This window comes from Haliotis asinina, chromosome 11, assembly GCF_037392515.1.
Source record: "Haliotis asinina isolate JCU_RB_2024 chromosome 11, JCU_Hal_asi_v2, whole genome shotgun sequence".
In the NCBI taxonomy this organism is placed as follows: domain Eukaryota; kingdom Metazoa; phylum Mollusca; class Gastropoda; order Lepetellida; family Haliotidae; genus Haliotis; species Haliotis asinina.
The window spans coordinates 6,080,349-6,106,996 of record NC_090290.1 but is presented as its reverse complement, the minus strand read 5'-3'; the positions used below and the strand labels follow the sequence as shown (position 1 = coordinate 6,106,996).

Below are 26,648 nucleotides of genomic sequence, written 5' to 3'. Positions count from 1 at the left end.
GGATGATTAATCTGTGATCAAACTCTCTGATCTCAATGCCTCTCAGCTGTCAACAGATAAACCATTAAGACGTCAAAGGAGACGTGGCTGAATAAGTTTGCGGCAAGATACCAAGGATGCACCAGTACAATTCTTGTGACGATGTTCTTTCCTTGCCTCTGTTATTGGAGGTGTTGAACAGGGAAGATCGCAAAGAAATGCCATGAGTGAGGAACATACTGACACTTGAGGATACACGCGGTCGACGAGTCCCCAGGGGGTACAGAGGTTAGTTCTCATGAAATGCGATCATGAGTTGATCATGAGGACATTCTCGGGAATGACCACGACATGATGAAGGTTTCATCACACTGGGTTCCAAGGCTTCTGATTCAGTTCATCATTTGTGAGAGCTACATGTCTTTAAGCAGACTCTCTTTTTATCAGTCTTGGTTTTACCACTATGAGCCAAATACCAAACAATACAATTGTTGCAATATCTTACGTCTCCTCCTTCATAGAATGCAAAGGCTGCGTAATCTTCTGGGAAAAGGAATGTTTTGCTTGTCCGAGATTCGAACAACATCCTGCTGCTTCAGAGCCGTACATAATGTAGTGCGTACGCAATGTGACTACTAATAACCAGATTAATGACTTAATCTGGTTATGTAACTGCGGGAAAATGTCACTGTTGATCGTCATGGAAAATCCAATAAAGATGTGGTGTTCCAGCAGACCAGCGATGCAGGGGTTTTGTATTCATGACTGAAATGTATAAGAGTGGAATTGCCTGTAAGAACATTACCGTATGTACTACATTGACTGCCACGGTTTCATCGTGTCCCTATTGGGAACCAGAACCACAGTACTGTTGGTAGAAGTGTATGGAACTGGGAGGGGTTTACACTGGAACAGAAATGAGCTGCAAACTCCATTATCAGGCCTTTGCATGCAAGAATAGTATGTTTTTATTTCTTCATTTACGTGATATGTATTCCTACCCCTTTCTGCGACACTACCAACCCAATCCAACCCAATCCAACCCATTCCAACCCAGTCATCACAATGAACTGCACATATTTTCTTCTAAACAAAAAGTGTGTCCATAGAAATATTTGTCGTGTATTTTTTTCCTTTAATCAAAAACATAATCCACACCTTTAACTTAACCTCTGGTGCTTAGCAACGAAGCATGTCAGCAGTATTACCCGGATGTCAAAGCAGACCGTCGATTTTATAGCAGATCCAATGTCCGTCAATTAGCGTTAACGACCTGACGGAGCTTGTGTTCGACGTCTTAACGATACTATTCATCGTCGTTTAGCCTCAGTGGATCGAATTACATGTCACAAGGCCTATCATAAGCTAGATGGAATCTGTAACTTCATTACATCACGCAGTATATAAACCATGATACGCATCCAACAGGCGTGTTCTTTTCAAAGGAACCAGCAAATCATTCAGGGATCGTGTCAAACTCTCAACTGTTTTTTTTTTCTTTTAGTTTTTAGCAATATATTTCTTAATGGTCATGTACCGCAAGGGAAGGTGTCAAAAACCGAAGCAGGCTTTGTTTCAGAGGATGTATAGCGTATTGCTCTGGTAATGAAGGTCCTGTGTGGCTCTGACGGTGGAGGAGGAGGCTGTTGACCGATTAGTATGGAACTCTTTGACACAGAGCGCTTGTATTATTTACAAAAACAGCAGAATCCATTACTGTTGAAATGAATTCTTGAGTTACTTACATAAAAACATGCACTGATGTTAATAGAAATCTCACAGGACAAAGCAGTGACAACATACGCTCGCGGTGTTTGCTGTTGGGTGCCTCTTGAACATGTTTAATTTTTCCATCTTGTCAAAATACAATGTTGTACTTCCGCGGAGACAGATTTGATATTGCATCTTAAAGTCAGAGCAATGTGGCTTTCTTGGGGATTGTATTACAGGAGCTTTGTTCACTTGTGAAATCAAATTGATGGAGATCATACAGTGGCTATTATCCTGATGAGATGTACTGGTTTCTCACGGCGTGTCAGTGAGCCATACTGATGCACAGTTTCAGTTTCACACACATGCACAGTTTCACACACATGCACGGTTTCAGTTTCAAAGACGTGACAGTTTCAGTTTCACACACAGGCACAGTTTCACACACATGAACAGTTTCAATTTAACACACATGCACAGTTTCACACACATGCACAGTTTCACACATATGCACAGTTTCAGTTTGGCACACATGCACACAATACACCACCTCTGTTTTCATACAGTACAATACCTCTGTTTTCACACAATACAATCACACAGTACAATACCTCTGTTTCACATACATACACAGTTTCACACACATGCACAGTTTCACACACATGCAGACTTTCAGTCTGGCACACATACACAGTTTCACACACATGCACGGTTTCACAAACGTGCAGAGTTTCAGTTCCACACGCATTCACAAGGTCAATGCTCTCAGCACTACCAATCGAAGAACAGCACATTATTAGCCAGGACAACCCAAGCTGTCTGTTAGGCACTAGAAGGTTATAGTCATATGACTTATTCCACCTGATACCCGTCTTGAGCTGGGTGAACAGAGGCAATTGTGAACAAACTCGCTTGCCTATGGTGAGACCACATGTATCACATGTCTCTTGGCTGAAGAACTGAAAGGGACACTCATATGGAGTTTCATTTACGTTACAACACCCGTTTCATCCATTACAATACCTCTGTTTAGCACACATTAAGAGTTTCAGTTACTTTACAACACCCGTTGCACACAATACAACACCTCTGTTTCACACACATACGGAGTTTCAGTTATTCACATCACAACACCCGTTTCACACAGTACAATACCTCTGTTTAACAGGTATACAGAATTTCAGTTACATTACAACACCCGTTTCACACAATACAATCCCTCTGTTTAACAGACATAGAGAGGTTCAGTTACATAACAACTCCTGTTTTACACAATACAATACCTCTGTTTAACATAGAAAGTTTCAGCTACATAACAACACCTGCATGTTTCACACAATACAATACCTCTCTTTAACAGACAAAGAGAATTTCATTTACATAACAATACCTGTTTCTCACATATACAGAGGCTCAGTTACTCACATTACAGTATCACAATTTCACACAATACAACACCCCAGTTTTCACACATTACAATACCTCTGTTTTCACACAGTACAACACCTCAGTTTTCACACATTACAATACCTCTGTTTTCACACAATACAATACCTCAGTTTTCACACATTACAATACCTCAGTTTTCACACAATACAATACCTCAGTTTTCACACAATACAACACCTCAGTTTTCACACATTACAATACCTCTGTTTTCACACAATACAATACCTCAGTTTTCACACAATACAATACCTCAGTTTTCACACATTACAATACCTCTGTTTTCACACAGTACAACACCTCAGTTTTCAAACATTACAATACCTCTGTTTTCACACAATACAAGACCTCTGTTTTCATACAATACAACACCTCTGTTTTCACACAATGCTATACCTCTGTTTTCACACAATACAATACCTCGGTTTTCACAATGTACAACACCTCTGCTTTCATACAATACAATACCTCTGTTTTCACACAATACAATATCTCTCTTTACACACAATACCATACCGCTGTTTTCACACAATGCAATACCTCTGTTTTTACAGAATACAATACCTCAGCTTTCACACAGTACAACACCCCTGTTTTCATACAATACAATACCTCTGTTTTCACACAATACAATACCTCTGTTTTCACACATTACAAGACCTCTGTTTTCACATAATGCAATACCTCTGTTTTCACACAATACAATACCTCTGTTTTCACACAATACCTCTGTTTACACACAATACAACACCTCCATTTTCACACAATGCAGTACCTCTGCTTCCGCACAGTACAACACCTCTGTTTTCACACAATACAATACCTCTCCTTTCACACAATACAATACCTCTGTTATCACACAATACAACACCTCTGTTTTCACATAATGCAACACCTCTGTTTTGACACAATACAATACCTCTGTTTTCACACAGTGCAACACCTCTCCTTTCACACAATACAATACCTCTGTTATCACACAATACAACACCTGTGTTTTCACACAATACAATACCTCTGTTTTCACACAATACAATACCTCTGTTTTCACACAATACAACACCTCTGTTTTCACACAATACAATCACACAATACAATACAATACTTATACAGAGGTTCAGTTACATACATTACAACATGCCAGTATCATACAATGCCTCAGTTGATGCACTGCTGTATTCAGCGGATTCTGCACTGCACGTGCACATTGCCAACAAAGAGACGAAATCAACACATTTATGCCAGAAACAACTGTACACGCCCAGGACAATCTACAGAAAAAGTGTGAATGTTTTTTAATTTTTTTTGTCTACAAAATACAAAGATAACTTTACTGTCTAACAGCGTTCCTGTTGTTTCCTAGCAAATGCAAGTAGTCATGTCAACAATACAGGCATTTTTACTGAATGCTGTAAATATTCTTGCACCATTATCTATCGTTACGAGATTTAATTGTTCAGAACCTGTACAGGTTTCTACTACATGCCTATCATACTAATATAAGTTCCTCAAAATACTACCACAATAAGATATCAGCATTGTTTTGAGGGAGACAACGATTACCTCTATTTCCCTGTGAGGCTTCCCTTGGCTATCATCTGATTTCATATCTCAAAGCTCGGAAAGATATTGGAAAGATACCTTGCAAGATTAGAAATTAGCGAGAGGTTAGCTGTACACATTAATCAGTGTCTCGGTGTATTGAGGTGAACCCGGGTGAGTGAGAGAGTTACGTTTTACACTGTTCTTAGCGATATCACAGCAACATCACAGCGAGGAACAACAGACATTGGCTTCTCTCATTGTACCCGTATGGGTAATCGAACCCGGGTCTTCGGTTTGACGAGTGAACGTTTCGGTTACAAGGCTACCCCACCTACCGCAGATTTAAGATGGCATATTGAAGGCATCAAGATGAAATGATTTTTAAGCTGTAAGTATTCAGGATTGTTCCTGATTTCGTACGAACGTGAGTTATTCAGAAAGACAGGACTGACCTTTCTGTCGATGTGGGAACTAGGAACTGGAGCTGATAGGCGGACCGAACGTATTGTCTTTGTGGTAGATGTCAGTTCAGACAGACTGGTGACATACAGCAGACTGACCAAAACACATCTTGCGTCAGTTTGACACAATGGGTTCATCATATTCAGCAACCCAGGCAATCTGGACGGAACAGCTACCAGCGAGGTCACTCGTTCAACAGATGTCTGACTTAACCTGTAAAACGTTCGTCCATATCTGTCGACTTTCGTACAATCAACGTTCACGGGGTATTGTGTTAACGGTTTATGACAAGTATGTCTTCATCGATTGGATTATGCTTTCAGAATAAACTAGTTTTCAGCCTCTAATGAACCTTACCGGGTCACAATTCTCCAAATTTCACAGTCAAGATGGTCTTCTTCGATAACGCATTACGGACTAGTACAATGTAGAGCTGCTGTCAAATTTCTTAATGGATGTTAATGTGATTTCACTGCGAATTACACAAGTAGACTCACGCATCCTATTCATTGTGTTAGGTTGTGACTGTGACGTGGCTAGCGATTTTGTTACACGGTACTCTTTCTTACATGTTGAACTTCCATGATTGTAGTTTTACCAATGACAAGTATACATAACGTGTCGTGCGGGCATAACATAGTCTAAATCTCGTGAATCTGAATGCCCTTCACATTGGGAACACTGCCCTGTTGTAAGTACTTCAGAAGTTGGTGAACTGTTCAATGTTCGCTTGTTTACTGCCCTTATGTGTCCTCCAGTTGTAGGAAGGAATTTTCAAGAATTGGGGCAAAGATTGTTGTGATTGAAAATACCAGAATATGACCCTTGCACAAGCTCTGTGCTTGCCTCTAAGTTAGACCATGCCACCTCATGGCAAATTATGATTAATGACCAACAGGTGACATACACATTCTTCATTCTAGAATTGTTATTCCTTCGCGAACCAAATCTCATCGCTGGTTGTAAGTGAGCACATGATTGTCACAGCTAGTGGGTAAACTATCTAGAACAGGTGAGCCGTTGAGGTTTTATATTTATTTTTCATTTCGAAGAGGTCACTTTTAGATACTAAATTGGCCTTTGATCCATCATCACTATGATCAAGGTGGTGCATGAACCCTGGTCTGTATATATCCTCCCATAATACGCCGATAAACTAAATAATATATACATATGAACAGATACGGCGGGTGTGTGTTTCAATATTAAACAGTACCAGAGAACAAACATTTCAGATTTTGAGCCGAAACAGTTCAGTATATTTCAGTTAGATTCAAAACCGATTCAATAGCAGAGGCAGTCTGATAGATCACTGCAAAATGTGATTGCACCTAGAGGGGGAGCAACGTTAATGTCACGACCCAAGCACGTATTTTGTCTCTGACTGAAGATTTTAAATGCTGCTGAGTTTATGACGATCTACAGGACTTCAGACCCACCAGAAGAAATATCGACCCAATGTAACTAAATATAAAACTTCGATGTCAACGGATTCCAGTGAGAGTCAAAGGTGATCACAGTGGGTGAAATTATATCAGCGGGACACTGAAAATCAATAACACCAGGTATCCCCGAGAGGGGTAAGGTAGATTTCTGTTAAATATATACAGTAAAAGCAGTAACTAAAACCACAAACAATCGCCTGCTATTAATTCAACACACAGTCGTTCACACTAAATTCATTTTGTAGGTTATCCAATATCCTTACAAAATCAAGAAGAGGTGCAAGTTTGTTTCTTGCGAGGGAACACGGAAAATGTATCTAACTACAATTAATGAAGGACTCTTCAGTACCTTCTGGGTTCCTTCTGAGTAGGAAGAAATGTTTTCCACAATCTCTCTCTCTCTCTCTCTCTCTCTGTCTGTCTCTTTCTCTCCCTCTCTCTCTCTGTCTCTGTCTCTCTCTCTCTCTATATATATATATAGATATATATATATATGTTGTGTGTGTGTGTCTCTCTTTGTGTGTACCATGTGTGTGTGTGTTTAAACTGAACGTATCGTTCCAATTAACCTTTTTTCATATAAATTATTAATGCAATGGAGTGGCGGAATCAGATTCCATTAGACGTGACCGCAGTAAGGGGTGAAGAAGCTTAGTGGCTTTGTGGATGGCGTGTCGTCATTCACCGACAGCGTCTGTTCGGTGACCCTAAAATTAATCACATGTTTGTGGGGCCCAGACTCGACATGGCAATCGTTAAGGCTGAAATACTGACTATAGTGCCAATATTTTCAATGTGTTTATAGTTTATCAAGAATCTGACAAGATTTTCTACACATTTCTAAACAAAGTTTACAATGAATCAACACAATTTAGAACATATAAATAAACGTTACGACATATGTACGTTTATCAACAAACTTTACAATTGAACAACAAATCTGTCAACGCATGAAGGAACATCATGAGTGTCATTGAGTGTCACACTGAGTGTCAGCAAACATTTTGCAATGTATCAAGGGGCGGAGGTGTAGCTTAGTGGTGTTTGCCCGTCATACGGAAGATCCAGGTTAGATTATCCAAAAGAGGACAATGTCTGAAGATCATTTCTGGTAAAGCCCATTTCTGGTTTTATCTACAGACCTTCCATTGAGGAACAAATGTTTGATTGCACATACAAGTTCTTCAATTCTCGGTATTAGCCCCATCTGGCAGTGAATATTCTGCGCCGCAATCCAGCACCAAATATCGTCTAAACAGTTATGAGTACTTATCCGACTTCGAGATATGCAGGGTCCCCAAATGATTAGAATAGTATCCAATAAAACAGTGCTGTATTACAAGTCTCAAATATTCAGTTACTGAAGTGAGAAAAAGAACAGATAACAAACTTTTCAAACATGCATGCTTCCACACACCTAAGAACACACAAACACGTGTTGCCCCACCTACAAGGGCAATCGCAAACAGCCATATTGCACTACAGAATCTGTTCCGAAAGCATCATCTCACTGCAGACCACAAAACAACCATTGTGTCCAGCGACCTCGCTTTGAGACTACTGAAAACTTATTAGTGGGACAAGTGTATCCTAGCCTACTATTTAGCACTCCAAAGTGTATTATTTGACTCGTGCCATGTTCGCCACCTGATGAGAACATTTCCGACCAAGCTTTCGATCCCCTAATTTCCAGGATCGATAGTGCAGCCGCCATATTGAATGCCATGCGGCGGTTGACACGCGCATTCGCCGAGCACGCGGGAAGACATTAGGTTCATTAATGCCTTTGCTCGACACACGCGAGCTGTTGTACTCCGCCGCCATGCCAGCCATAGCATTACCCGCGCGATATCGAGCTAAGGACAGACCCGCTAGAAGACCACGATTACAGGAGCCAATACCATCAACGCCAACTGAAGTATAGAGTTGGTGGGACGCCTTTACAGTCATTGTAGAGACCGTTGGTTGATACAGCTCTGTGGGCAGGTTCCAAATGACGGCCCGTTGAACGGAAGTTGAACTTTATATGGAATCGTGTCTTTTCGTTTTGAAATACGGAGTTCCTTCGGACGAGATTTAAGCATGAGCAAGTTTTGTGCGGCATATAAGACTTGTGCAAATCACATTCATGCAGGAATTATGGTCTCGGGACTACGAGTTGAGCAACCAACTAAGATTACTTAGGAGTAGCGAAGGGTAAGTTGTCATGTGTTAAAGCTCATACTCGCGTGCATGCCAGCGTTAAGAATCCGATTTGAGGGATATTGACATAATTTCTTAGATGCACAGTGACATTTTAAATCTCAGTATTTTCATGAAGTAGATGTTTCACTGATGGTTTACACACTCGTCCGAACATGTAAATAAATGAAAATATTTGAATCAAAAATCAGCTCAGTATTGCATTGTTGAATGGAACTACCACTCTCTGACGACGACTACTGAATTAGATCACTGTAACGTGAACGGTTGTATCTGTGTTAAAATCGAATTCCGTTGTATCTTTAATGTGTATTTTTGTATGATTTTTATCGAGAAACTGCTCAGTCATTTAGACACTTCATCGACTTTTGTGGATTGAAAACCCGAAGTGGTTCCAGAGTTTGGTCGTATGTTCCAAACGTGTTTGGTAAAATCAACAAGCTTGAATTCTCTTGACGATATCGGGAAAGTTTACAGTCAATATCCGCGTCTCATAATGACATTATAACAAGACTGGTCCAATACGCTCCATGAATACATTGTAACGACTTGAAAATAAGTAGCAAATAAAGCGAGAGAAAATCCGTTATTTCGGGAAGATGCGGCTCAAAGTCGCCAGACTGTTGGACCGCATGCACAAAAAAGTAACCGAAGAGAAAGAGAGCTATTCAGAAGAACATATTTTCACTTCATCCGTGTAGATGAAATCAGTTTACGTACGCCTTGCATGGAAAGGATGCTTAAAACGCGCAACACACATATTACTTTAAGTTATTATTCCTTAGCCTTAAGGCTTGTTTTAAACTTTTGCTAGAAAACACGTACCCGTGTCGACAGGGCTAGAAGTCAAGTAAATGATAAGTCGTTCAGGCAGGCGTCTGCAAGAGTTACAAGATCGCTGGTTCGTCTTGGTTCAGCTGCTCAAGGTAGAGTTTTAGATCTCGGGTAGGTTCCTTGAGGTAAAATTTGGATTCATTGGAAGTGGTTAGGTTGTGTGAAAGTAGCATTTGGAGTCACGGGTAAATACTGTATCGTGTTGAGGTCATACTTGGGTAGACGGGTAGGTTTTCGGTTGGTAAGAGGTAGCATCAGGATACAGGGATAGATACTGGATCGTCTAGAGTGGGTGAGTGAGTTTGCTTTAACGCCGCTTTGGGCAATATTCCAGCAGTATCACAGGGACATCAGAATTGGGCTTCACGTGGTACCCACGTGAGGAATCGAACCTGGATCTTTGGTGTGGCGAGCAAAGACTTTAACCACTAGGCCACCCACGCCACCAGGGTTGACTGGAGGTAGGTAGCATTTGGACACGCGGGTAGGTGGGTGTTCGGTTACCTAGAAGCAACTTTGGTGGACGTACAGTTGTCGGGTCGGCTAGAGATCGAAAATATGGTACACGGGTACATGTAGTTCCGTACACGGGCAAATGGCAGCAGGAGGTAACACTAGCCTACAGGAATACGTGTCCGTATAGAAGGTTTAGAAGGTGAATCTTTGAGAGTTCTCTCTTTGCGTATTCTTTATCAGCAACAAATAGAATAATCATGATTCGTCGCTACAGTTCAGTAGAGAACACACAGTGAACTGTTTGAGAGCATTTTCTCACCAAAACATCATACATTGTGTCATTCTGTCTGAAATACAGTGGAACATATACACTTTGACACACGAAAAGCGAATGTATTTGTCATTCATCGTGAATGTCTGCATTCATATCTGCATACGTAAAATTCACATGCGTTCATTTAAGTTGCACGCAAGTTACAGAAAACAATTACATGAAATGTAGCCCATGATACACATTCATTGTAGATGTACAAAAATGCTTTACGTGACATATGCACGAAAGGAACTTTTAGTAAATTCTGGATAACCGCAGCAGCTAGATTTACGTACGTAACCATGTACATTTACCTCTTAAGTATACTTTTAGATATATGTCTTGATACACGTACGTATATACTTTACTAGAAGTGCGTATAACGATCTCCGGTTATAACGATTAAACTTTACAGACCATTTTCCGTTCGTTTTAAGGAGAGTTTACTGTTCTGTGAATATTAATTAAAATTATCAAGGGAAAGGTTTGTAAGTATATAATGTTCAATACTTATCGGACATAGCGTCAGATTCGGAGATGTTCGTTTTGAAATACTTGATTCTAAATGATGAAACTTAAATACAAAAAAATACACCAGATTTGTTATCAAAGATTTCTATAATAAAAAGAGAAATATATAGCCATGTAATGAATTATGAGCTTTCCGTTACTGACCTTATGTTTTTCGCGTCACATCTATTACTAGACATGTAATTTTAAGGGTCAGTCTAGGTGTCTCATGTCATGTCATGTCATGTCATGTGAGGGGTGGACTCATGACCCTGCCTTCTAATGTATTAAATAAAATATTTTATATTTATGACCTGGAAGAGTATTAATGTATATAATAAATGAAGAGGCGTCAATGACCCGGGGAACAGGGTAGTCATCCTTTTCAACTTAGAATATTTTGCTGGAATTGGCGTTTTTGAGTGTGTGTGTGTGTGTGTGTGTGTGTGTGTGTGTGTGTGTGTGTGTGTGTGTGTGTGTGTGTGTGTGTGTGTGTGTGTGTGATATGAGGCTTGCCTTGCTTTACAGACTTCATTAGCTCAAGTTTACAGAATCATATATCAAACTATTGACTCCAACGTTGCACGACCAGCCAAACAAACAAACAGACAGACATCTACTCCTATGATTGTTGTTTTCACCAGTCTCATGTTGGTAAACATTGAATCCGTTATCACTGTATTCCAGAGATAGCTCAGAGGTGTCCATCGCTAAAAGCTGACTCACGATACAAGTCTGAAATATACATGATTAATGCGCAGGCACTCTCAACAGAGGAACGAAAATGTCACGAGTCTGACGCTTAGCAATTAGTTAGCTCTCTGTCACGTTTGACACTCTGGAAAAGACCTTGTTGCAAGTTGATCCACACATTTTAAATATAATTCCTCAATTTTTACTATGGTGGTAAAGTTTCTTTTTTAGGAAGCTCGTGATAAAAATGGGATACAGGATGATTATATCAAATATTAATTTCCGGTTTCGTAGGAAAGTGTTGGATGTCCGCTTGAAAAGAACAAGCAAAAACATGTTTGTCCATAGAGCTGGAATACAACAAAACATATCTGAACCAGGCACTTCACCTTCATGTAACAAACATGAATGCATCATACGTTTATGAAACAACTACTAAGGAAAAGAAACCTCTTTTATCGGGGGGTGATGGGGTAGCCTAGCGGTTAAAGCGCTCGCTCATCACGCTCATCAAGACCCGGGTTCGTTTCCCTACATGGGTACAGTGTGTGATGCCCGTTGGTAAAGTGATATTGCTGATATATTGCTGATATATTGCTAAACGCGGCGTATAACAAAACTCAATCACTCCTTTATCCGAACATGAAGTTAGTCATTACTTCGTGAGGAATCAGTACATCTGTTCTTGAAGCAAGTGTTACTTTGGGAACTTTATGCTCCTTGTCAATCGACCGGACTATACATTTGGCTGTTTTTTTAGTTTAACACGGCACTATTGTAGCAATATTCCAGCAGTATGGCAGCGGTCTGTAAATAATCGAGTTTTGGCCAGCCATTCAGTTATCAACAGCATGAGCAAGAACAAATTTACTTTGTCAGATACGTACGAGCGCGTACGTTTACGTGTAAACAATACAATCAACGGACATTCCAACGTGTAAACAAAACAAAACAATCAACGGACATTCCAACGTGTAAACAATACAATCAACGGACATTCCAACGTGTAAACAATACAATCAACGGACATTCCAACGTGTAAACAATACAATCAACGGACATTCCAACGTGTAAACAATACAATCAACGGACATTCCAACGATCACAGGTCGGGTATATATCAGTCACTGGGAGTTAATGTTTTCTCTGACATGAATTTTTGATCCCCCAAATGGTAAATGTGCAATCGGTGCTAGCATGGAATATTTCGACACTCTTCATTTACATTCACCCTTATCTGTTATGTCATAAACAAGTTTAAGTTCAGATCTGGAACATCTGTGCCATGAGTATTCCTGTATTGTTTTCCTGAAACATGTTTTCATGACGCATAACAAATTATATCCGGGATATCACGAAACCAGATCTGCTGTCCACAGGTATCGCCTCCCGCGAATTTCCTTTCCTGTCCCGGCTGTTACAGCGGGTGACTGTCATGGGTGTGTATGTCCAGAGTCAGATCCGGGTCAGAATTGATCTTCAGTAACCTATATGCACGCTTGTCATGAGACGCGACTATCGGGATCACGTGGTCAAGCTCGCTGACTTGGTTGACACAAGTCATCGTTTCCCACCTGTATAGACCGATGCTCATCATATTGATCACAAGATTGTCTGTTCCAGGCTCGGTATGTACAACGTTAAACGACAAACAAACAAATTACGCCATCGCCGACAGCAACTACACCTGGCCATGCTGAATAATCATATCGTCATCTGGGGAGGTGGCGTGGCCTAGTGTTTGCTCGCAAACAGAAATCTCCGGTTTGAGTCCCCGCGTGCCGTGACATCGCTGGAATATTGCTAAAAACGGCGTAAAACTAAACTCACTAACTCACTCATCTCGATATCTCTCTGTGTAACGAACATAAACTCTGAACCTTCCACTTACTACCGTTTTTATTTCAACACGGGATAATGTTCCACCAAAGGTCCTGTTAGCCTTTGCATTGGTACAAACATCTGACATCATTGTCACCAGATATTATCGTCGAGTCTCAAACAGGCTTGGCTTTAACACGATACCACCATCACCAGTCACGTATTTAGGCGTGTCTACTTAATGCATTAGTGCAATTATGCAAAAAAAACAGGAACGGTTTGGTAGATTCCTGTGGTTCTGTACACACACACACACACACACACACACACACAAACACAATTTAGTGCCTAGGACTGCCTATTTCATGATAAAATATCTGTTCTACCGTGACAACAAAATTAGCACGCCTGTGTATTTGTGCTTTGATGACACTAGAAGGGATAGTTAATGTGATGGTTAATGTATTGACCAAATTAAGAGCAGAAACACAGCTGAATCTATCACTCGGTGTACCAGCTATCATTAAAAGGACACGTTGAATACTAATGGAATACTCACAGTGTTAGCAATTACTCTTCGATTTCATCGCTAAGTCCTCTTTATGACGCTGTAGTATATAAACGGCTATTCGATGCCATTTTCGACAATAAGCACTTCAGTCCCTATAACGTTGTCCATACAGCATGATGTCAAGTGCTGTGGGATGTCGTTAGTTAACATGTCCTGAATGTCAAGCGGTGATTCACTCATTTGAGGTGGGGTAGCCTCGTGGTTAAAGCTTTCGCTCGTCACACCGAACACCAGGACCTAGATTTTCGACGCTCTCTTAGCTCTATGGTAGTCGTATGTTAATGTGAATGTGTGACATTTGCGATTATCTTAGCGACAAGAGAGGCGATCTAGGCCCAGGGTGCGATTCACCACATGGGTACAAGCTCTGTTTTGGTTTTCCGCAGCGTGACATTTCTAGAATATTGCAAAAAGCGGTGTAAAGCTAAACTCATTCATTCATTTGTAGGGGAAGTGGGATAGTCTTGTGCTTAAAGCGTTAGCTCGTCACGCTGAAGACCCGGGTTCTATTCCCCACGTGGGTACTATATGTGAACCAAATGCCCGATGGCCCTTGCCGTGGTATTGCTAGAATATTGATGAAAGTGACCTAAAGCCATACTCATTCGCCCAGTCACTCAATTCTACATCCCATGGAAACTGTTTCGATAAATAGCGTGGACGCTATGCGTTGAAAAGATGTGAGAATTATAATAAAAGGACTATTTCGCATTATGTCTATAAGACATTACATATATACGTAGGTTCTTGCTTACCTACTTAAATGGATAGTGACTTTCTAGAAATACCTGAGGTGATGACAGCATGTTTGCCGTACGGGAGCCATCATGCGAGGATTTTAAGGGCTCATACCAAGACGAACGTTCTATTATTGGAAGCGTGAAACGAAGGCCAAAGGGTCGAGTGCTCTTTCTTCCACCGCCTCCATTTAAGCGGCTAAGCTCTAAAGGATTATCTGCCTGTCTTTATTGGAAACTATAACAAACGGCTGATTGCAGTAGAAAAGAATAACTGCACACGGCTTCAAGTTAACTGAATTGCAAAGCGATTTCACAAGTGGCTAAATGAACGCTGTAACGTCGAAGGCAAGACGTCTCTTGTAGATAACGTCATAGAACACCCACACCTTCCAAGGCCGAGGAAACAGAAAGAGGACGCTGCGACATTTTGGATCAGCGGCACATGGATGATCAGTTACTGGAAGTGCCGTAATACCTCATACTTGGTATCATTTCTTCATGATGTAGCCCAGTGGTTAACGCGTTCGCTCGTCACGCCGAAGGCCCGGGTTCGATTCCCCACAAAGGTACAATGTGTGAAGCCCATTTTCTGGTGTCCCCCGCCGTGACATTGCTGGAATATTGCTAAAAGCGGCGTAGAACTAACTCACTCACTTATGAATCAATGAATGAATGATGTTATTCTAGCCATGCGTACGACACACTGTTAGTGAATAAGTAGCTTTAAGACTGCAATTTATGCTGAACCCACGTATGTCCAGTAATTCTATTCTTCGAAGGGACAAGTCTAGATATCTAAGCACCCCGTATGTTCTTTAGTAGTTTTAGAATTTATCATTTAAGATTTTAATTTTTACCTTACAGACATTTGCAAGTCTAGTGAATAATCTGCTTGCGCGCAGCCGTTTTGCTTTGTGCATTTTTTTGCATTCCTCACCAAGTTATTTCGGCACAGGATAAATGCGAGCTACTTTATAGTGCGTTTTGACTAACGAAAGTTTTATCTATAAGGTATTCCAATTATTTGTTTTTATTTTGCAAACTATGTCAGGATTATTTGCAATGTTACAAAAACTTTATCAAGAACAGCAAACGAGCTATCTTCTTGCGGGATCTTTAGTTCCAGACTCCACTGTTTACAACCTGACGCCGTATAACCAGAACATATCTTGGTAACATATCTGATAACAAACACTCACTTATTTCATAGTCGGTTGTGGGTAGCCCAGTGGTTAAAGCGTTCGCTTGTCGTACTGATGCCCTGGGTTCGATTCTCCACATGGACGCAATGTACGAAACCGAGTCCTGTTGTACTATGCCTGAATGTTGCGGAATATTGCTAAAAGCCTACTCACTATTGCATGTTACAAATTTAGCTGCTACAGGTTTAATAGCAGATGCTTAGCATTTTCTCAACATCTGGAGTTTTCACAGATTTTCCCCCCTCAGTTTAGAATCAATATTCATCGTAGTTGCCTTTTCGCAGCTGATTATCTACTAGTAATGTCAATATAATTCGTGTAAGAAAGCCCCACTAAGAGTGTTATTTCAATGTGAACGAGGTAAGATGACGTGTCTCAAGGTAAAGTATTGTTTAGTGAGTATGATTTTACGCCGCTTTGAACAATATTTAATTATACCATCCTTTTGCATGCGGAGGGACAGACGACAGCGTTGCAGACCACAACACGGAGAACTGACAATTCGATAATCAAAAGCAGGCTTCAGACACGTGATTATTAGATCCTGGTCGTGTAAAGGGAGACAACAACTATTCTTCAGATTCGTTAATAGTGTCCCAATCCCCATAATGATTAATGATATAAGGATATATCCAAGAGAGAGATGGGGGGAAGGGGCGGTGTGGTTCTGAGGGGAGGTAGGCAGGTGGGCAAGGGCGGGAACGTATCCAGTGAACTTATACGCATTATCTGATTATTATTTATAGCGTTCATTCACCCCACTTAAACCTGAATTTGATACGCATACAGACACCGTGTGTGACGAATATCTTTATGTTCGATATGGCACAATGTTATGAGCCTTGGCAAAATCCCTCTCGCTCACTTTGATCCAAACGTTTGTGGTAACAGAATTAGAGAGGCAATTTGCTCGTTCATATCGACATCATCAACTGGTCACGAGGTGCGTCGGTGACTCTCGTCTAACGGTACAGTGTTTGAGCACAAGAGTACCACAATTAGTCCTGTAGCCAACGACAGCTGATAATCTGGAAGCGTGAAGATCCTTAAATTCGGAGATCAGCAAAATTAAGATCTTTGAGACTCTGTACATCTGACTCACCGCGTCCTAAACACGTCACCTAGAAGTGTTGCTTCTCAATAATTTCAAGCAATTGAATTTGTAGGCCTTTGAACTTTCGAATTGACATTTTTATGTTGTGTGAAAATTCTCCTTTCTGCTTTTTCTGGCAAGTCCATCTTGTACAGTAAGACAGTTTGTGATATTACAATCACCAGTGGGGAAACCTAACTGAATCGTAGCGATTTTTATGTTTCCCCTGTAAAATTAGCAGATAAGATATTGCCGTCTCTTAGTTTTCTGTAAATGTTGACAACATGTAGAACTAACGCCGTGTTTTTAGAAAAAAAATATTTCAAAAAGTTTTCAAAATGTAAATAATAATGAAAAGCAATAATGTGTGTTCCTATTTTGCGCTATGATTGTACGTGAAAAGTGCATGATCAATGCGTTGATGTCACCCTAACACCCGAACGATAATTGTTCCTAGAATCTATGTTTAGTATAAACGGGGCTTTAGCAGTTCTCTAATAATTTTAATAGAACACTAGAAAATGGCTTCCCTCTTTGAACAATATTCTCGTAACATTTTCTCAAGTTTAATATATATATATATATATATATTGTCGTGAGTGAGTGAGTTTAGTTTCACGTTGCACGTTGCAATATTCCAGCTATATAGCGACGGGCTTTAAATAATCGACACTAGACCGGGCAATCCAGTAATCAACATTATCATATTACCACTAGACCGCTTTACAGTCATATCAGTGAGAGGCACATGGCGGACTGACGACAAATAATGTCCCACCCTAGTAACATTAACCAGAGGAAAGACGAAAGGAAACACGATGACGAAAGTACGTCATTTAGCCTATCATGTAAACCCGTTGATATCGTCTGAATTTCGCCACTTGTCAACAACCCAGAAATTGGGGATCAGTTCAAAGATTTTAATGTTGAATAAGAATGTATGAAAGATCATTTTGAACATACTAAATCAACCATTCTCTTGTCCCCCCAAATATATGGAAGAATATCCCACACGGGAAATGTGGAAATAACGAAATGCAAATAGGTTAAAGGCATTACGATTTTTTTTCCATGAAACTTTTGAACATACCCCTCATGTTAAAATTATGGCGGTTATGTTAGATCCTGCAGCGATAGTCAAACATATACGATCATGCATTCAAGGCAACTGCATTTGTCGCTGTGAAGCTAACCATGGCAGGCGTCGTAATGCGACTGCAGCACGTGAACCATCGATGTAAGTGATGAATCATTAATACTCATTGGTCTTTAACCGATATTGATTGGAGCATGTTTATCGTTGGTATCATTGTTTACTGAACCCAGACAGTTAATTGATGCATGGGTTCTCTACTGGTTATGTGATGGTTGATATGTCTGGCAGTATGAACGTGAAAGACTGGAGAATCCTTCCCTTCCGTGTGGTACATTACCTTGAGGTGAGAGTGATAGTTCAAAGCTTTCATAAGCGTCATGGTTGTGACAGTTCATCCAGACCTAAGTTGGAGTTCTTGTCACATGACGCCATTGTTTTCATGAGTGTATTGGTATTTGTGACTTTTATCGTTTCTGTTTGATGTGGCTGTGAGCGAATCGTTTTCCGTTTCTGTTAATTGTTTGTGGGTTTTATGCACATAACATGGTCACGGACAGATATATATCGCACTGATGTGAAAGGTTTATATTTCACGCCGTCTGCGTTTGATGTGATGTCATTGCAATCGGGTGTCCATTTGATGAGGTTATGGGTAAATTAATGTTCATATCTGTGGAATCTGTCAACTGTTTCAGGATCTTGTGACGTTAATGTGTTCTCAAAAATACATAGCACTGAAAGGGTAATGATCCGGAATTCAGTGTGACGCCAATTTAATGTGGTGTCTGTACAATCTGTCAACTGTTGGTGGGTTTTATGACTTTAAAGGCACCACACGTACCTGAACATACAAGTTACATTTCTCTCAATACATTTAACGATCAGACCTCGGGGAAGCTTCTATACAATCTATTCCAGAAGAAAACACGCATACAGATTAAAATATTAAATACAAAGTTGAAAGGAATTATTGCAACGTTGCATTAAATCGAATCTCGTGCCCTTTACCGGCCGAACATCATTTCAAGCCCTATAAAGTTATGTCCCTTCGAGCGCTTTTTACGAATATCCTACTTGTGATTGAAACCAGTTCGACATCCACCAACAATACCACGTTTTTGATATACGGATCAATTGCTTACATCCCATATGACAAGCGTTCTCTGAGCGGAAGCTGTTCTCTCGAAGTTTTCATTTATCGATTTCAGGGTATGCGGTTAGGGATAATATTTTATTTTCTTTCTTTTTTCTGTTTTCATCAGTAAGAGGCTACAGTGCATATGCTCCAATATGTATAAAATAGCCCCAAAATTGCCGAAAATATGTGATTGTGTGGTTTAAGCACGTCTTGGGCAGATAGAATTAGGCAGACGCTTAGTAATATATTGTCAGTCATTATCGCAGTTAAATGTGGCAAAATTAAACGCAGACTTCAACAGAACGGCGTTCTTGTATGATGCATATCACTTTGAATCGTATGCGTGAGGGACATCTGTTTAACTCCGCTTTGAGCAGCATTTCCATGCAGGCCATGTATACAGCTTGGATATCGCTAAGAACTAAACTCACTCACACCCACATTTTTACCGCCAACGTCTTTGTACCCACTGTTATAATTCCATAAGCATTGTAAGTTATCAAGATATCTCAATCTATGAAAGCGTGATGTTGAAAGAGATTTTGAGATTTCTTCATTCACTGCCATCGATTTTCAGTTATATCCAAACCAGTTACTTTCCAGTTATTTTCAATTACTTTCCAACCGTGCCAAAGAAGAACTGGCTTAGAAACATTATAATGACTTTCACAATGTTTATATCGGTACAGCATTCGGAGAGAGAAGATCTGAAGAGCCTGTCAAAAATGCCCCTCCGAAAGAGCAGGCTCAACAGGGTACTTGACACGTTCAACTTTGCTGATATAAATCGGTCAGAGAGAAAACGATGAAGCGAAGAAACAAATTAGGTTCCCATCATTGATAAGTCAGAGCAGTATATTTGGAAGCTGGATGGCATCAGGCAGGAAGAGTGGCAGCAGAGGGGGAGAGTCGAGTCACCTCATGATAAACTGTCAGACAAAGTCAGGTCGTGTACATATATTTGTGATGCTGTAATGGCTCTATTGAACATTTCTACTGAACATTCATTTGTCTTCACTCACATATGGAGTACAATATACTATGCCTTGTCCCTAGTGTGCCCGTTACTTGTGCCCTCCCCTCCCTTCCTGTGATATTGTTTGAATAGTACTAAAAACGGCGAATATGAACATACATTTTATAGTGTTTCATTCAAATGTATCTGGCGTCGATGCGTGCAAACCAGGACAAAACTCTTCATATTAAATCCATGTAAATGCCAGTTATGGTTGCTCTCAGTATGCAAATTGTTGCCACGCCATGTTTTGTCATACTCAGTACCAACTTACGTTATGTTTCTAGTTTATGCACTTCTAGGTCATATTGATAATTTACGTGGTAAAATCATCGAATGAGTCATTGAAAGTGTGAATGAACTTTAGACAAGACGCTATGACGATATAGCCACACTCAGAAGTCAGACATGTAATGATGTTATTGCGCACGAACCAGAAAAAGACAACAACTCATTCCTATTTTAATAGCAGGAACAATCGGCATTTTCACACGAACAAAAGTATTCCAAGACTGGTCCATTATTGTAACACCCACTTGCTCAGCTCCCCGCGGAATTTGCTTTTCATACTGCCATTTACACAGCATCATTCAACAGTCAAACTCTGCCAGTTCCACAGATGGGTCATATCCAAGTTCATTGTTTTCCTTAAGCTTCAAAAGTTCAAGGACATTCTTTAACCTTTGCATTGCTCGTTCTTTACATCATTCATGTAGAAATAGATTCGAATATTGTGTTAGAACGCATATATTTATCTTTGAGGTTAGGCTACATACTCTTGATTTGTCAGCAAGCTGAATGAATGAATGAATGAATGAATGGACGAATTCAACCTTTCCAAGCGAAGGAGTAACCAATGGGCTTCCCACTGTCCCGTATATGAAGGGAAAAGACACAGACACACACAAAAGAACACACAAACGTGGACACACACAAATGCACACTAACAAACATAGTAAATGGACAGACTCTAGTGTGACATATATTGTTTAAAGAAAAGACACTACCATGACTTAAAGCCAATAGAAATGTATGTACAGTAAACTCGTATCGAACTCAAAGGGAGCACCAATTTAGTTCCATATAGACGTAGTTTGTTATACGGATTTTGAATATACGCAGTGGCCGGGGCACTATAGCGATTTAGTTGCATCCATCAGTTCGTTATATCATCAGTTCGTTACATCCATCAGTTTGCTATATCCGGATCCGTCAGTTCGTTACATCCATCAGTTTGCTATATCCGTCAGTTCGTTACATCCATCATCTCATTATGTCATCAGTTCGTTACATCCATCAGATCGTTATATCATCAGTTCGTTACGTACGTCAGTTCGTTACGTCCATCAGTTCGTTATGTCTGCCAGATCGTTATATCCATGTGTTCGTTATATCCATCAGTTCGTCATATCATCAGTTCACTACATCTGTCAGCCGTATGTCTGTCTGTATGTATATATATGCAGACGTATAAGGCGTTATGTGTGCAGATGCATGCTTTTTGTCGCCTTCAGTCGCAAAGATTTGGCCATGCGCCAAGTTGTCCAGTTTGTCCGTGATCTGATCTACTTCCTTACCCAGCCCATCGGAAACATCTGTAGTAGTTGCATCCGTCATACAGATATGCAGATCTAATCATGTTTTTTTCAGCTGAGAAAGTCATGTAAGATGAGTTAAAAGTTTTAAATAACTTATTGCATCCACATTTCAACCACCAAATGTTATGTAATCTTTACTGATGCCTTGTTGACACAGATGCATTCCACTGAGATTTGAATGAGATTATTTGTTGCTGTTTTAAACAACAATTTACTCACATGTCACTCTGCCAGCTTTAGGATTGGGGGTGATGCACGCCTTAAACACATTTTGTGAAGACCACAACGGTTGTTGGTGAGAATTTAGATCGAGGGTTCGAACTTTCGACCAGGGGAACATGACACGAGAAAGGGCGGTAACTCTGTATGCAGTGTTGCGGTAGTTTCAAGATAAACTGAGGAATTATTAGTACTGTCAAGCTACCGTTTTGTGCTTCCAAATTTGTTTGATCGTTTACGTGTTTTGTTGTTGTATCACACTCTGATATTCCAGTTAAATGCTTGCTGTCTGTAAATAATCAATCCAAAGATTTGGCAAATTTCGCCATATATGGTGAACAATTACTGCGAAAGCTGAATTAGCATATGTTATCTGCAGCTGTCACACACGCCCAAAGCTCCTGGCAGGGTGGGACATCCGAGTCGTTAACAGATGCCTTGAATGATTACACTGATAAGTCGTTCTTGCTGTATGGCTGCATTTCCTTCTCTTGTGACAAAAATACAAATAGTAATTACTAAGGTATGCTCGCCTATTTTTCAGATGGTGGTGTTAGTAATCAATACATATTTTCATGAAACATCTGTTTTCGTCAAGACAACTGCTTGTGCCAGCGGGCGGACGCCTAATGGTTAAGGCGTCCGCCCATGACACTGAAAATCCGGTTAGATTCTCCACATGGGTACAGTGTGTGAAGCTCATTGTTTGTGTCCCCAGTTATGATGACATTGGAATATTGGTAAAAGCGCTGTTAAACTAACTTCACTCGCTCACTCTGTTAGGTGTTGTGTGGATACAAGATGTGTGTCAGGAATTAACTGTGCGCTGCGTCTCTTGAACGTGTCAGTGTCCTATACCCATGTGTTCGAATGATCCAAATTAGCCGGGAATATAATTTTAGATTTGTCTGCCTTTGATGTTGTAGTGCTTAGCATCATGTGACCGTGCCTCCCTTCGTGAAAATGTCACTTTTCCTCGCACGCCATTCTCTTATTAGTGTTTACGTCATGAATATTCATGAAGTGATACTGCCATAGAGCAAGTGGTTTGCATATTTCCGGAAACGTATACGCGTATTTTGAAACTATATGTGTGAGTGTGAGAGTGTGGCATTTGTGCACATTGTGTAACACGTCAGTGAACGATACTGCATCATAATCATGACGGTATGTAGACATTCGTGTGATTCGTGTTATAAGTATTTTGCCACGGGACATGTACTCAGTATGTGGTATATCTTTAGAATATCTACAGTATGCATGCTTTTATACATGTGCGTGTGCGTGTGCGTGTGCGTGTGCGTGTGCGTGTGTATGTATGTATGTATGAATGTATGTATGTATGTATGTATGTATGTATGTATGTATGCATGCATGCATGGATAGGTGGATAGGTAGGCAGTTAGGTGTGTTTGAAGATTTGATTATACAGGTAAGTCGGTAGGTAGGTGAGCAGGTAAAATACCTTGTATCGTCTCTTTTACTACACAAGTGGGTCATATTTGTTCGTTAATATAACATTGCTATAATTACTGGGCTGAGATGCATTTTGTTTTGATGCCCATGTTCCGTTATTGACACAAACATCGGTGACGAATGCCACTAAATGGCATGTTGATAGTCTCTTCTATAAAAAACATTCATGAACTATTTCGGACCTATAAGTATGTGATTCTTATGTTAAATGTAACGTTCCTTGATCGTCATAATTCGTTTGATGGTGTTTATCCGTAAAGGGTCGCTGTCTCATCATTTGTAGAGACATTGATGATCGATTGTGAAGGACGCTTCTTGTAGGAACATTGTTGCTGATCCAGATATTGCAACAACAACAACGCTGTCTGGATGATAAAGGAAATATGATCTAAAACGGAACTGAGAGACATCAAAGTTCAGTCAGTGTTTGAAGATGTTCGATCCAGGCAATCTGGCTGTTTGGACGGAGCATATAGCTACACAACAGCTACGCATTAGCTACACCATAGCTACACATACACACCTATCTGACGAAGTCCATTTACACAAGTGTCCTCACAAGTGACGAAAATAATAAAGAGAGAAAACAGTTATGTTGATTCTGATGATAATATCGATAATTTTGATGAAAAAATGACAATTCTGCTAATCATTTCACCATTGTAGCTATGACTCTTATACTAAAAGATTTTCCCTGTAATATCATTTTTATTATACTTTCATACCACTATGGCAAAGGTATAAGCATTGGGACGTCACAACTGTAAACCATTTGTCATACGTCATTTATACTCTGCAATATCCTGATCGAGTGATATATGACCGTATTGTGCATGTGTGTGTCTGTGTGTCTACATGATTGGGCTTTCAAGGGACCTTATTGTGGACAAATATTATTCATTGACCCAATTTTCGAATTCAGTCTTAATAAACTTATAACGTGTCATTCGTGCAAGATTTTCCTGCTATTTGATGCCGTTTTCCACAATAAGCACTTCAGTCTTTACAACGTTGTCCACACAGCATGATGTCAGGTACTGTGGGATGTTAACATGTTCTGAATGTCAAGCGCTGTTCTCGTTAGGTGATTCATTCGTTAGAGATGGGGTAGCCTAGTGGTTAAAACTTTCGCTCGTCACGCCGAAGACCAGGGTGCAATTCACCACATGGGTACGATGTGTGAAGCCCATTTTTGGTGTCCCCGCCGTGATATTGCTGGAGTATTGCTAAAAGCGGCGTAACAAAAACAAAACAAAACTAACTCACTCACTCACTCATCAGTAGTCTAAAAAAGCTTGTCCCCACTGTAGTGCACAAAATGAAGGAGGGGAAACTAAACGTAACGTATCTGTTAAACAAGATATAACCTCTAGAAGCATCACTTTCTTTGCCAAATAGTGGACGGATTCCATCTAATGTCCCGGAAACAAATGGTGACCGGCGGAAGATCGCAGAAGGGACGAAAGAAACGAAGTTTCAGTATTGGCAGTATGACAGTCTTGACAGTCTTGACAGTGACAACAATGAACATGTAACGCCAGAGAATGAGTTTAACATAAAATGAACCAGGAAAGATATTACAGCTATTCTGTTAGATCTAGTAACGTTATTCCCTAAATCGGTGTAAACGGATAATGGCCGTAGAACGTCAACAATTTTCGTTTACAAGATCGCGCTCTCATTAGTGCCCCGATACGGACTTAGCAAATTCTATCTTTCTACATAAGTATGAGTAATTGTCTTGGCGACAGCTTAGATCACACCAATCACCCACTTAGTGTTATTGTAACGTCAACGCAGTGTTATTGTAACGTCAACTAAGTGTTACTGTAACGTCAGGTTAGTGATAAATACGTCAACGTAGTTTTGCTATAACGTCAAGTTAGTGATACGATAGCACCCAGTTTGAGTTCACCTCCAGAAACTGCTGGGACAGTTTATACCATTGTCTCGCAGACATCACGATCCGTGAATGTGATTCCGATTGTATCAGAAGAATACATTCAAGAATCACTATGAAATAGTGTAACCGGGTTTTTGCAAAAGATCGGCCTTTTCTTGTTCCCGTGACACACGTGTGAAGGTAAGTTTTTTTGTGATCCTAGAACACACGGAGACATAGAGTTCAGGTCAAAGTATGAAACAAAGAATCGTGTTGGTCACCAAACCAAAAGCAAACATCGGCAGCCGTAATATCATGTGCAAATGTTGGTTATCAGGGGACTAGGTAGTTGACGCAATTATTTGGACTTGTGCGCATGTGAAACAATAGGGTAACCTTATACCACATCATGCATATTGGTCTTCCACCACAATTAAACTACACAATACCAATGTAGATTGTTTCAGTCCTGCTCAGCTACCATGCACTGAACAGATATACCGTTTGTCCCAATGGTTATGAAGTTATGTTTCTAGCAAAACACAGTTAAACCGTGTACCATCTTAATTTGAACCGTGTTAATCTTACAAACTTATATGACTGCCATGGTTTTGATATGGTTGATCTAAAGTATTGTCATCATGGCTTATCCACACACTTAAATAATGCTGAAGGTTTTCGACATGTATTGCAGGTCATCCCCAAAACATCTCCGTTCCTTAATGTCGGCAACTGAGTGACGGGTTACATTGTCTATAGTGATCAGTGTAAATGCATCATAAATGCATACAACTTTGACAATCATTTAGCAGTGCAATTCCATTAACGCGGCTGAATTATGTAACGCCAAACCTTAACAAAACAAGGCGATGTCGTTCATTTGAATCCACCGGGACCACATGTCATTGCGTTCGGAAGGTATCGTGTTGCGTGAAATAACTTCATGGCTTGGAAAAAAAATTAAGAATGAACCTATACTTTGGGGAAATCGCATGTATGATCAAAGTGAAACAGTTGCAGGATGAACACACAGTTTGGAAGACTGCTTTGTTATGACACGTGTCCGTCTGTGACAATGAAGAAACTGGAACAGATGTTTATCGTAAAGTTGTCAGCTTTGGATTAGACTATGGTTGACTTTGTCATTGGAGTGTACTGTGAAAACCTGTTTGATTCATTACTTATATATGTGCTATTGGTTT

At 40.2% G+C, this 26,648-nt stretch overlaps 1 protein-coding gene across 7 annotated transcripts in view; it reads left to right on the top strand.

The window, feature by feature from the left end:
• Positions 1 to 26,648, top strand: part of LOC137255757 (5-hydroxytryptamine receptor-like) — a 191,313-nt gene that overhangs the window by 127,668 nt on the left and 36,997 nt on the right. Inside the window, exon 1 of one of the 7 annotated variants that reach the window (XM_067793275.1) lies at positions 8,397 to 8,783. The exons of the other annotated variants lie outside the window; for them this stretch is intronic. The gene's annotated coding sequence lies outside the window, so the exon portion shown is untranslated. Of the gene's footprint in view, positions 1 to 8,396; positions 8,784 to 26,648 lie in introns of those variants that run through there. 7 annotated transcript variants of the gene reach the window in all.